This window comes from Vespula vulgaris, chromosome 11 (genome assembly GCF_905475345.1).
Source record: "Vespula vulgaris chromosome 11, iyVesVulg1.1, whole genome shotgun sequence".
Classification (NCBI taxonomy): Eukaryota; Metazoa; Arthropoda; class Insecta; order Hymenoptera; family Vespidae; genus Vespula; species Vespula vulgaris.
In genome coordinates, this window is record NC_066596.1 from 1299764 (window position 1) to 1312868 (window position 13105).

The 13105-nt window shown below is 30.6% G+C and overlaps 1 protein-coding gene across 6 annotated transcripts in view; it reads right to left on the minus strand.

The window, feature by feature from the left end:
- LOC127067601 (MICAL-like protein 1) overlaps positions 1-11754 on the minus strand; it is a 59136-nt gene extending 47382 nt beyond the window's left edge. For 3 of the 6 annotated variants that reach the window (XM_051002704.1, XM_051002707.1, XM_051002708.1), the window contains exons 1-2: positions 11023-11754; positions 10592-10872 (exon numbers count right to left, since the gene is read on the minus strand). The gene's annotated coding sequence lies outside the window, so the exon portion shown is untranslated. The remainder of the gene's footprint in view (positions 1-10591; positions 10873-11022) is intronic. The other 3 variants (XM_051002706.1, XM_051002705.1, XM_051002709.1) reach the window with 3 other exon arrangements.
- Between the last annotated feature and the right edge of the window lie 1351 nt (positions 11755-13105).

Genomic DNA, 13105 nt, shown 5'->3' on the forward strand with positions numbered 1-13105 from the left:
TATCGAAAAATGTTGGTGTGGGAAACGGTATTCCTCACTTCTTCCAAGAAAGTAATTTGAAGTTAGCAGGTAGGTAGGCGGTCACGCGATTCCGTCTTTCACGTGGAAGAAAGAAGAAAGAACGAGATGGAAAAGGTGGGTAGGTAGGTAGGTAAGTAAAGAAAAAGAATAAAAAAAAGAGAGAGAGAGAGAGAGAGAGAGAGAGAGAGAGAGAGAGAGAGAGAGAGAGTGAGAGAGGGAGAGAAAATAAAGATGAACGCTCCAAGAAAGAGAGGACGACTTAGGCTCAAAGCAAACCGATCGGCCAAACCTCCCAAGCACGAGCGAACTTAAAGACTACCTGTCTGGATGAACTCAACTTTGGTATAATCTTTCTTTCTCTTTCTCTTTTTCTTTATATATGTGTGTGTATATGTGTATATATATATATAACCTATCGAAAAAATTCTATCTATTTTTTAAAATAAAAGTAAAATGAAGTAAAAAAGGAAAAAGGAAAGAGAAATAAAAAAAAATAAAAAAGAAGCAATAATAATTTTTTGTTTTCGATATATCAATTTTATTGTAATTTTCTAATTTAATTGTTACCAAGTAACGTGTTGTAGTGTTTTTCTTTTTATTTTATTTCGTTTTTTTTAATTAATTCAAAACGAATAATATGATGAAGTTTTATTCGTTGGAAATTATCTACAAATGAAACTTGATTGGGGAAAAAAAAATAAAATAAAATAAAAAAATTGTCGACATCAAACGTAACTTTATTTTGTATAATACGTAATTTTTTTTTTTTTTTTTTTTTTTAATATGATTAGACCGAATCTTGCAAATATAAAATGGACAGAATTCATATCGTTAGATCTATTGTTATACATCCTATCTCTATCGCTATTCGATGAATAATACGATACGATACGTATATACAACATACTCGTTTAAAATTTTACAAATTTATCGTCAAACGATAGACTTGCCCAAGCAATATCATTACATTATCGAAAAACGATTTCTATACATTCGTGTGTGTGTGTGTGTGTGTATCTTGTGTATATATACACACACATATATATATATAAGTAATTACCCGATAATTCCAAAAATAAGAGAAAGAAAAAGATAAAAAGAAGAGAAAAGAAGAAGAAGAAAAAAGAATCATCGAGCCCTCCTCACGCTAATACTACCATTTTCTTCTAATCAAATCTCTTTCCTTACGGACAATCAAATTGTAATTAGCCACGTAGGAGGTACGATATATAAGCGAACTTAAAGTACGTGGATACCATCGGAAGTGGATATATAAAAAAAGAAAAGTCTAGATCGTTCGAGAACGAGTTATTCAAGAATAAATCAACAAGATAAATATTAAAAAAAAAAAAAATAAAAAAAAGAAAGAAAAAAGAAAACAAGAATAAAATGAGTTTCGTTCACGTATAAACGCAATGGTTTTTAAAAACGAACGAACGAACGAACGAACGAACGAACGAACGAACGAACGAACGAATAAACGAGAATATGATGCACGTTTTTTTTTTCGCATGATTACACACATGGGCAGAGGCAGATACATATTACCAGAAAGTAGAAGAGAGACGAATATAATAAGAAAAAAAAGAGAGAGAGAGAAAGCAACGAATTTATCAAGATCTCTACGTGTCTCGTTCGATTCGAGTGCACACACGCATATATGCGTTATAAGAAAGAAAGAGATGGAGATTGAGGGGGAGTAGAGAGGAGGGAAGGTTTATTCCTTCGTAATTTCTTTGATCCAACCACCGTGAAAGGTTTTGCGTAACTCTTTCTCTCTCTCTCTCTCTCTCTCTTTTTCTGTTTCTCTCTGTCTCTCTCTAAAATGTGACTCAATACTTCCCGTCTGAATATTTTTCTCCCTAAGAAGCCGCATTATGCGAGACTTTCTCGCGATTTCCTGCTACGGCTTTCGAGATGTTAAAAAGATGAATGAGAGGTTGGTTTCTCTTCGCGATGCTTGATCGCTCGTAGGATCGTTGGATCGATGAAACGTAACTCCGAGCGAGAGTAACTTCCTTTCCATTTCCTTTGACCATCATCTTACACTTTCTCTGTATGTCCGTCTAACTGTCTGTCTGTCTGTTTGTTTGTTTGTTTGTTTGTTTGTTTGTTTGTTTGTTTGTTTGTCTATTTGTTTGTCCGTTTATCTATCTTACGCACGAACGAACGCGAAATCGTTTTTTATTCTTCTTTGTTCTTTCTTGAGATTTATACGATATCGATTTAATTGATTATTCGTAAAATTTATTACAATTGTTGTTCGTATTATTTGTAATCGAATTGATTTATTTAGTAGTTATCGATTTTATCGAGTATTCTTTCCTCAACGATCGTTTATTAATGATTATTTGGATTTTAGTTAGAGGAAAAAGAAAAGTAGTTTTGTTAGTAGTTGCATTCTTTCTATAGAATTTTTTTTAAAGAAATTCGAAGTCGATCAGTTAATTTTTTTCTTTTTGAGGGGGGTCGTTTCTTTGTTTTGATAGAAATTATATATTTGTAAGTATTATTAAATTAGAATTAAATCATATTTCATATTTTTTATGATTGGAAAAATTATGTTATAAAATTATATATAATACAATTATAAATTTGTATTATAATTTATGTACTTTGTTAATATCAATATTCTAATAATTAATTAAAGTGAACTGAGACAAATAATTATATCGTTTGCATACGTTTTTCAAAAACAACTCGACGTCTGTAATCTAATTTTCTTTTTTTCGTGTCTAAACAAAAATTATCTATGACACAAAATTGACAGTACTTTGATCATATAGAAACTTTTAATTTGCATACGATTCTGTTTTTTACGCGATCTTTTTCACACGATTTTGATTTAATAAGAAACAAAACAAAAAAAATTTCATTCTTTCTCTTTATACAATTTGTTTTGATTTAACATGCGATCTATCGAAATTTTAAATAAAAAATTCTAAAGAAAAAAAAGAAAAGAAGAAAAAAGTTTGTTACGTATTACAGAAAATGCGACGCTTGTTTCGGATTATTCAGCTCTGTGTTATTTTTTTTTATACCGATTATAATTGGTCTTACGCAAACTGGTACGTACGTACGTGCGTTAATTGACAGGAAAAAAAAAAAAAAGATAGAAAGGAAGAAAACAAAAAGTAAAATACAACGAATAAAATCTCGTTACGTGTTACGACGACTCATAATCATTTAGCTTAATTCTACAAATTTTATATCATATTTCGAAGTTTTGACCTAATTTATGAATTGCTAATATGCTCAGTTTTCTTTCCAAATGATAATTTACCTTATATAACAATATACATATATATATATACTTTTATATATCCACGTGTGCAATGTTTATGAAAATAAAAATAAATGCAAAAACGTAAAGACGACAAAATTTCATCAAGACACGATCTTTCATAAATTTTATATTATTTTCGCTGACATTTTTTTATGTTATTTTAGTTCATAATCTCTCCATTTGTCACAAATACAGTATGTCTGTATATTTACACATATTATTTAAAAACGTATACATCGAGTAAAGACAGAATTAGACGTACCTAACAGATATTCATTAATCTAATAATTAATTTTCTATTAATCAAATAAAAGAAGATATAAATATAAGATATACAAAAGTATGAAAGATCAAGAAAAAAAAAAGAAAAAGAAAAAGAAAGAAAGAAAGAAATGCGTCCATTTTACCTTTCCCCTTTACTTCGTCTAGCTTTACTTCACCCTCCAACCCCTTCCACCCCCTTCAAAAAATTATCCGTGAGTTTTTCAAGTTGAACGTGACTACTCGCGATAGGAGAGCCTGTTTATCGGTAAACGACTACTTTTAGAAGCTTCGTGAGTCACCAGCTTCCATGCAGATACGCCGACATGAAGCTGCTGCCCATCGTCGTTGTCCTCCTCCTTCTTCTTCTCCTCCTTTTCTTCTTCTTCTTTTTCTTAGTTTTCTTATTTTTTTTCTTTCTTATCGAAAGGAGTATAGTAATCCGCGGAGAACCATTAGAGTGCTCAGTTTTATCTTAGTTTCCACTAAACGGGATATTTCCTCTCTTTCTCTTTCTCTCTGTCTGTCTATCTGTCTGTCTGTCTTTCTCTCTCTTTCGTTAGTACTTACTTCCAACGAGTTCAACGAAACAACATTTTCGAACTCGTGACTCACGAGTTTTTTATGTCACGAGCCTTATGTCGAACAGGGAATAATCGGATTGGTAGTCACTAAAATCGTCGATCCGCACAATATTTTCTAACGTTTTATCGAGATAAAAGGAGGAAAGTTTCTATATACGGGTTGATAATAAATTAAGGGCTTTTATTAAGTTGAATGTCTCGTTTGTTAAGGAAGCAATAGGAAAAATATATATATATATATTTTTTCTTTTAAACCTTTTAGTACCTTAGAGCCGATATATCCCCACGAAATTCCTGAGATATATCTTAAGCCGAAAAATATATCGACTTTTTTGAAATTTCAATATAATCCAAACAGATGTAACGAGATTTTATTTTTGTGAAATAATTTTATATATTTATTCATTATTTATGTTCATTCATATCATTTAAATTTGTTATATTAGTTATGATTATTTATATACACCTGCCGAATAGAAGTACGTGTGTTTTATCAAATTTTGTCTGAGATTTTATTGCGAAAGTATGTGTAATTTTTAATGTTTTGCACAGAAAGAAAGAAAAAGAAATAAAAAGAAAAGAAAAAATTATTTATTTCACTATTACCGTATAAACTTTTATCACGTCTTTATCTCACGTAGAACTACATATATTTCACAATAAAATAAAATAAAATAAAATAAAAAACCATGAAAATATCTTCATTACAAAAGAAAAAAAAATATGTTAATTTTAATAGATATCTCAAAAATCGTAAATTCTTCAAGATATTTTTAAATGTTATCTGATGTGATTAGACAAAGAAATGTACGATTATAGTTGACTATTCAAATTGAAAGATAATTCTTAGAAAGATATTAAATATGAAAAGAGAAGAATATTTAGAAATCTTATGGTTGACAATGGAGATATTTGAAGACAATTAATTAAAAGATACAGTTCTAAGTTCTCACAATATAAGAAGTCTAAATAGAAAGAAAAGAAAGAGATCATGAGTAAGAGAAATTCGCTACAGTAACATAACCTCAATTTTCTCATGTGCAATAAAGATCGTATTATCTATGCCATCTTTAATAAATATTATTAAATGAAATAATTAATTACAGACATACATACGTATTCAATTAATCGTTCAAATAAAGAAAGTTTAATTTCGTTGAAAAATTATCAAAATATAAAAATAAACGGATATATAAAACCTTAAGGAATGTCAATGATGAAGACATTTAAAATCAATTTGCTGATAATATTTTAAAAAAGAGAGATTCGATAGTGTAATAAAAAATTCTTATTATCTTAAAATCGTTATAATATTATTAACATCGGTAATTCGTTATATATGTAGAGATATATACTGATCATCAATTACTCGAATTAAAAGATAACAATTCTTTGAAAACTCTTAATTATTATGATAATGATAGAAAGAAAAGAAAGAGGAAAATAAATATAACTAAGAAAAAGAGAAACTTGTTCGAGTACGATAACCTCGATTTTCCCATCTCTATAAAAAGATTTCATTATCTACGACTTTCATAATTGTTAATTCGTTACAAATACGATACAAATGTAAAAGTGTGTATAACTACAAATAGAAATAAAAGTGATAAAGGCAAAAAAGAAAAATTATTAATCGCGAAAAAAAAAGTGTCCTGTTCGGTCGAATTAAATTAAATAATAAATAAATAAATTTAAGATAATAATTTAAAGATAACAAAATTTATAATCCTATGAGAACTTTTATAATTATTCTCACAATCTCAATATCTTATATAGTACGCTATATAGGATAATAATAAATTAAAGAGCGTAGTTAAACATCTCCTTTGTTAGAAGCAAAAAAGAAATATGTATATATATGTAGTATATATACACACATATATATTAAGGAGAGTTTTACGATTTCACGTGTAAAACGTTTTAAGAGTACGATATAAAATATCCTACTTTCATTTAAACCGAAAGTTTAATAATCTATAATTTTTCTTATAAAAAGTTGGCCTGCTAAAGTTAGACTGTTAAATTAGTTATATATTTTAATCAATCGTCCTTGAAGAACTATTGAACAAGTAAAGATCTAAAGTTAATAATTAACGAGATATCAATGTCTTTTATGTAGACAAAGAAATAATAATACTAATATCAGCGACATTGAAATTCAGAAGAACTACGAACAAAAATAATTAAATTAAATAACACTTTAAATTTGATAAATTGTACGAAGAAATATGATTAAAAAATGTCGATTATTCATATAAAAAAATAATAATGGAGACTTTGTATATTGAATTTTATAAATTATTATTAGTTTGATTATCATAAATTAATTTTTATATTGTTGTTCTCAATTAACAGTCCTATCATAGTAACAATTACACATATTCTACGATTGTTTTATGTTTTCACTTTTCTTAATTACCTCTTAAAAGATTCTTTAAATACGAAGGTATGTAATACATATAACTATACACGTTGATAATAAAATATTTCGTTGATTATTATACCTACTTGCTTAATAATTTCTCAAAAAATAATTGATTAAAATATCCAATTATTAAAAAGAAAAAAAGAAAAAGAGTCATCAAACTTTCGATCCAACCGGTAGTCTATTATTTTACCTCGACCTTTTAAAAATCTTCAAATATTTCAGAAGCACGAAATAACGAAACTTTTAGTTGATACATATTCAATCCCTTCCTTTTTTAAAAACTTTTCTATTACTCCTCTAACGAAATATTCAACCGATTCTTAAACTAACAATCGACCAATCGATTATATTCATCGACTAAACTACGAAAAGAAAAAAAGAGAAAAAAAAGAAAGAAAAAACTTTTAATTCTTAGAAAACTTCGATATGAAATTTAACGAGTTTGCAACGAGAATCAATTACAAAAAAAAAAAAAAAAATCGATGAGTTGGCATATAGATCGCAGTTTCATTGGACGTACATAAACAAAAGTAGAAATGAAAAGTAAACAAGTAAGAAACTATAAAGAAACTATAAAGAAACTATAAAGAAACTAAAGAAAACTAAAGAAAACTGAAGAAATGAAAGACATAACGTAAGAATGAATGAATGAATGAATGAAAGAGAAACAGAAAGAGAAACATATGAAAAGGAAACTAATTCGGCGTTAGGGTTCTCTCACGAATATCCCGTGCTTGTACACGCACGCACGCTAGAGAAAACGGGTCGAGACACACGGGCTCGAAAGCCACGCGTGAACCGTGGGAACGAACCTGGGTATAACAGGTAGTACGAGACCGTCACGTTTCCGTGCGCGACTCTGACTCTCGTGCACGTATATATATATATATATATATATATATATATATATATGTCTTTCTCTATCTCTATCTTTATTTCTATCTCTCTGTCTTTCTTTCTTTCTTTCTCTTTCTCTCTCTCTCTCTCTATCTATCTATCTATCTATCTATCTATCTCTTTCTTTTTATCTCTCTCTCTCTTTCATACGCGTGCAAAAGCAGCTTCTACATCCCGTATGTTTACGTCGACGTCTACCCGATAAAGTGCCTTTACACACGCTCAAGTTAAACCGACGATGCTCGGGAGTTCTCTACGAAGATGATGCTCCAACGACTGCTCTTACGTGCCGCTATTTCTCAATTATAATTGAGATCCTCTAAGAACGTAAAAATGAAAAAGAAAAAAAAGAATGCAAGCTTTTTTTTTTCTCTTTCATGTCTCTCTCTCTCTCTCTCTCTATCTCTCTCTCTCTCTCTGTCTCTTTCTCTCTATTTCTTTCTGTATTTCTATCTCTCTTTCTTTTCTTTTCTTTTTTTTTTTTTTAATGTAGGTATAATAAATGAGTAACGTAATTTTAGGTTATTCATTTGAATCATGTTATTCTTGTTTTCAATTCTCAAACATTCTCGGATTTATGTATACTAACCCCTTTTTGGTTCTTTTTTTTTTGTCGTATAATAAATTAAAGTAACGTTATTTTAGGTTATTTACCCGTTACGTAATTTCTTTTTTTTTTTTTTTCATTTCTTTCTTTAATACTACGTATCCTAGGATCTTCTTTATACGTATAATATGAAAATAATTTTAGGTTAGCCCAATGAACGTACGATGATCGCATCTTTTTTATATATTCTTTTTTATCGTAAACATTCTCATGTATTAACTCGATTTATTGTCGAATTATTATTGACAGACATTATGTAATCGAAAATCTATTAAGGGGAGAACCTTTTTTTTTAACTACAACGCGACAAGGATTGAAACGATATCAAACGTTACATATTATTTCTCATGTAATATATAAATCTTAGGTTAGCTTTATACGAATATACGAGGATATTTCTTTTTTTACACAACGAATTCTGATATTTATCATCAATGTAGTCTAATTCGTCAAATTGTTATCAATAAATAATATCGAATAATTAATATATTACCTTTCGAAGATCAGTTTAACAGGAAGTAGAATTTTCTTTAATCTTCGTATAACGATGCACGATCTAAGGTAAGGCCTCTTCTTATTTTCGATATAATATGCAGTTTTAGGTTAGTAGTATACACGCATACGACAGCATTTCTTTTTTTAGCGAAAGAATTGCGATATTTATCGTAAATCATCGAATCGTTATCGATAGATAATATCGAATACTTAATATATTACTTTTCGACGATTAATATAACAAGAAATAGTATTTTCTTTAATCTTCATACAACGATACTACGATACACGATCTAAAAATCACTTCTTCTTATTTCCCATATAATATGCAATTTTAGGTTAGTTTTATACACGCATGCGATATCAATTCTTTTTTCATCGAAAGAATTCGAATATTTATCATAATTTATCGAATTATTATCGATAGATAATATCGAATACCAAATATGTTATTATTACTTCACGAAATAATATTTTCTCTAATTTTCATAAGACGATGATCTAAAATTACTTATTTTCGTTTCCCATATAACGCACAGTTTTAGGTTAGTTTTATACACGCTTACGATAGGACACTTTTTTTTTACCGAATGATTTCCACAATATTTATCGTAATTTATAGAATTGTTATCGTTAAATAATATCGAATATTTAATATCGTTATAATACTTTTGAAGCTCGGCTTAAACGAGAAATAGAATTTTCTTTAACGATCGGCTCACGATTCTTATATACGATCTTTAAATTTAATAACAAACCTGACGTTGTAACACAGCCAATATGATACTCGGTGAAAATCTACGCTTCGACGAAGGTTAGCCAACCTTTAATTTACTTTAATGAAGCATCTCTAAATACCGCGACAAGAAGGAATTGGAGAGAAAGAGAAAGATGAGAAAGATGAGAAAGATGAAAAGGAGAAGTAGAATTATAAAAAAAAAAATTATATATCCTACACAGAGCACAAATCGAACAGTTGAAATTCTTAACAACACGGTACAATAATTTTCGTTTAAAAGCTAAACTAACGTTTTTACGTTAAAGGTTACGTCGATTAATAGATAATAGACGACATAGACAAATGCTTACGACATATAACGTTAGTTAAAATAGAGTTTCTATCGTATAAGAAAATGATCGTACTGTCGATGCGAATGACCTAATAGAGGCAAATGATTGACTTCGTTATTACGAAAGATAATCGACTTTTATAAGAAAATATGTGAGAGACGGAGAAAGAGAAAGATAGAGATAGAGAGAGAAGAAAGAGAGAAGGAGAAAGATAGACAGAGAGAGAAAGAGAAAAGAGAGTCCTTTTAACGTACGTGGCACAAAAGAATCGATACGAACTACGTAATACTCGATAGATTTATCCGGTATCTAGTTACACGAGAAAGGAACGTAACGAAATATCGATTTTTATCGACTATATATATGTATATTTATATATATTGTATAAATATATCATTGATTAAAAAAAAAAAATACATCGATAACCTTGAAGTTTGGTTAAAAACAAGAGAGAGAGAGAGAGAGAGAGAGAGAGAGAGTGAGTATGAGAGAGAAATATATATGTATATATACACAAGCTTAGACATTAAACTCTGACGGAAACATAAAAACGAAAATCCTAACCTCTTCGTGAACTACGTAATACGCGTAAATAGTTACATACGACGTCTCTCCATTTATACGAACTTCTATATATCAAAGCAATATACAAAATGTCTACCGATCAACACTGATGAAAGAAAAAAAAAAATTCGATCAATTTCCAGAGAACAATGTTATAATTCCATATCGATCTGTTATTCCGTTCTCGTCGAGGGAGTAACGAATTACTACGTCTCGAATGTTATATTCGTTTCAAAGAAAAAAAAAAAGGAAGACGACAGAAAACAAAAAAAAATCAAACGCGTATACATACATATTTGTAAAACAAAAGGAGAGAAAAAAAAAGATGTACAAAAAGAAAAAGAAAAGAAAAAAAAGAAAAAAAAAAGATCCGTTACCTTTTACGTCATTGGTATGACCCGTTCAGTGTTCTTTTCCTTCTATCCTAAGAGCCATTAGCTTTGCCTCCTCTCTTCTTCTTCTTCTTCTTCTTTACAGTTGAACATAACCGACGGTCGTGTACCCCTCTCGCTTTCCTCTATCCTTCTTACTCTTTACTCTTCGACGTTTAACTCTTTTCGCTTTATCGGCTGTCGTTCGTCTTCGTCTCACCAGGCAGTGCTTCAGTGATTCAAGCGACGTCTACTATCTACCCTCTTTTTTTCTCTCTTTCTTTTTCCTTCGAACATATATATAATATGTGTGTGCGTACGTGTATGTATGTATGTATGTATGTATGTTGTATATTGTATGCGGTATGGTGTGATGTACTACGTGCACGAACGCTTACGAATATATATATATATATATATATATATAATTCTCACACCAGTTCGAAAGAATAACACCACCTTGCTGCTGCTGCTGCTATTATTGTTGTTGTTGTTAATGCTGATAATACTGCTGTTGTTACTATTACTGTTGTTACTACTGCTGCACACAGATCGAATCGACCGATAGTACTAGTAGACGGAGAGTAAATGACGAATACGACTGTTCCTAACCTCAAACTCCGCGTAGTCTGTCCAGAAGCAGCACGCGCGTAGTAAACCCATGCACATATATACATACATACATACGTACATATATATATATATATATAATCCTGTGAATTCGAAAGAGAGAGTAAATCTCGTACTTTTTCTTTTTCTTTCCGTTTTTTTTTCTCACGTCGAAATACCGTTCGATATCGTTTAAAGAGTAAGACAGAATATATATATATACATACAGATATATATATATATATAATATATATCTATTCTTTTCCTTCTTTTTCTCACCTTATTTTTCCAATACTTCTCTCTCTCTCTCTCTCTCTCTTTCTCTCTTTCTCTTTCCTACACACAACCGAGAAGAAAAGTACTATATATACATAGAATGATGCGTGTAAATCTTGACGTGTGTTAGTTTACGTGTTGATGACCGGTAAAAGAGGAAGGAGAATCAGTCGCCGATGCGTTGACGGTGCGCGTGCGATCCTGCGACTGAGACGCCACGAGTGGCATGCTTAGTTTTACGCTGCGGGATTCAAGCTCCCCCTCCCCGCCAGCCGATACTCCTTCCTCTCTTTTTGTTTCTATCTCGCTCGCACTACGAGCCCCGCCCGTGAGACAAGCTCTCTCTCTCTCTCTCTCTCTTTCTTTCTTTCTTTCTTTCTTTCTTTCTCTCTCTTTCTTTCTCTCTCTTCTTTCTCTCTCTCTCTCTCACTTTCTATCCTTCTTTCTTTCTTTTTTACTTCATCCTTTTTCTCACTAAACTTTACCTCTCTTTCTAACGCGCACGCACACACGATACGTATATGTACATATACACACATACACATACTAATTTCCCTCTCCCCACCAACAAGAGTTTATATCTCTTTCTGTAGAGTTCACACGACGAACGAACAGCGCTCGATAGGGCGAATTATTAGACGCAAGAGAAGCGTCGTCGTTGTTTCTTGCTCTTTTTCTTTTTTACGTTTGTTTTGATTTTCGTCTAATACTTCTTTTAGATAATATACGTCAGTAGTACTACGTGAAACGTAAATAGTACTACGTAAGACGTATGTAGTACTTACTTTCTTTTTCGTACGGAAATGTATATATGTATTTATAGTGCTTCTTACAATTTTTTTTTTTTTTAATTAATAAATCGAGGAATAATAATTATAATTGATTATAATAATGATTATAGTAACAGTAATAATAACAATAATAATAACAATGTTAAGTTCTTACCATAGTCGTCCATCGACCGTCCCTGCTGCCAAAATCTTACCGCAGTTTCCTCACTGGTATGGCTTTTGTGCCAACGGGTGAGAAAAAAGTTGACCCACCAGAATAACTGGTCGACGATAACAAAAGATGGCTACCCCTTTCACCCTCCCCCGTCCCATCTTCAACCCCCACCTATCTCTCACCGTTGCTTCTGAAATCGCGCGACGAATAATCGTTGCCTTCGTCCGTTACGAACAGAAGAAGAACTGTTTCTTTCTTTTCTTTTTTCTTTTCTTTTCTTTTCGTTTTCTTTCTTTTTTCTTTCTGTCTGTTTCGTTTTGTTTCCTTGCTCAAAGAGAGCACGATGGAATTGTAAAAGAGTCAAGGACGTATAGCGAAGGATAGTAATATAAGTTCGTTGTAAATAAAACGAGTATACAGAATGATTAATAAATACATTTTCTAACGTAAACAAACGTAAGAAACGTTTTATTAGACAATATAAGGTATTAATGAAACGTATTTTGTATATAATAAGAAGACGATAATTCAATAAATTTCAATGTTATGTGACCTTGTTAGACTTTGTTAGAGTAGGTACGAACTGTTTTGTTTTGTTGTGTTGTATTGCTGCGATTCGTTGTTTTAATCGATTTATGGCTATTGATCTTTGCTTAAATAAGTAAGTAAGTAAGTAAGTAAGTAAGTACA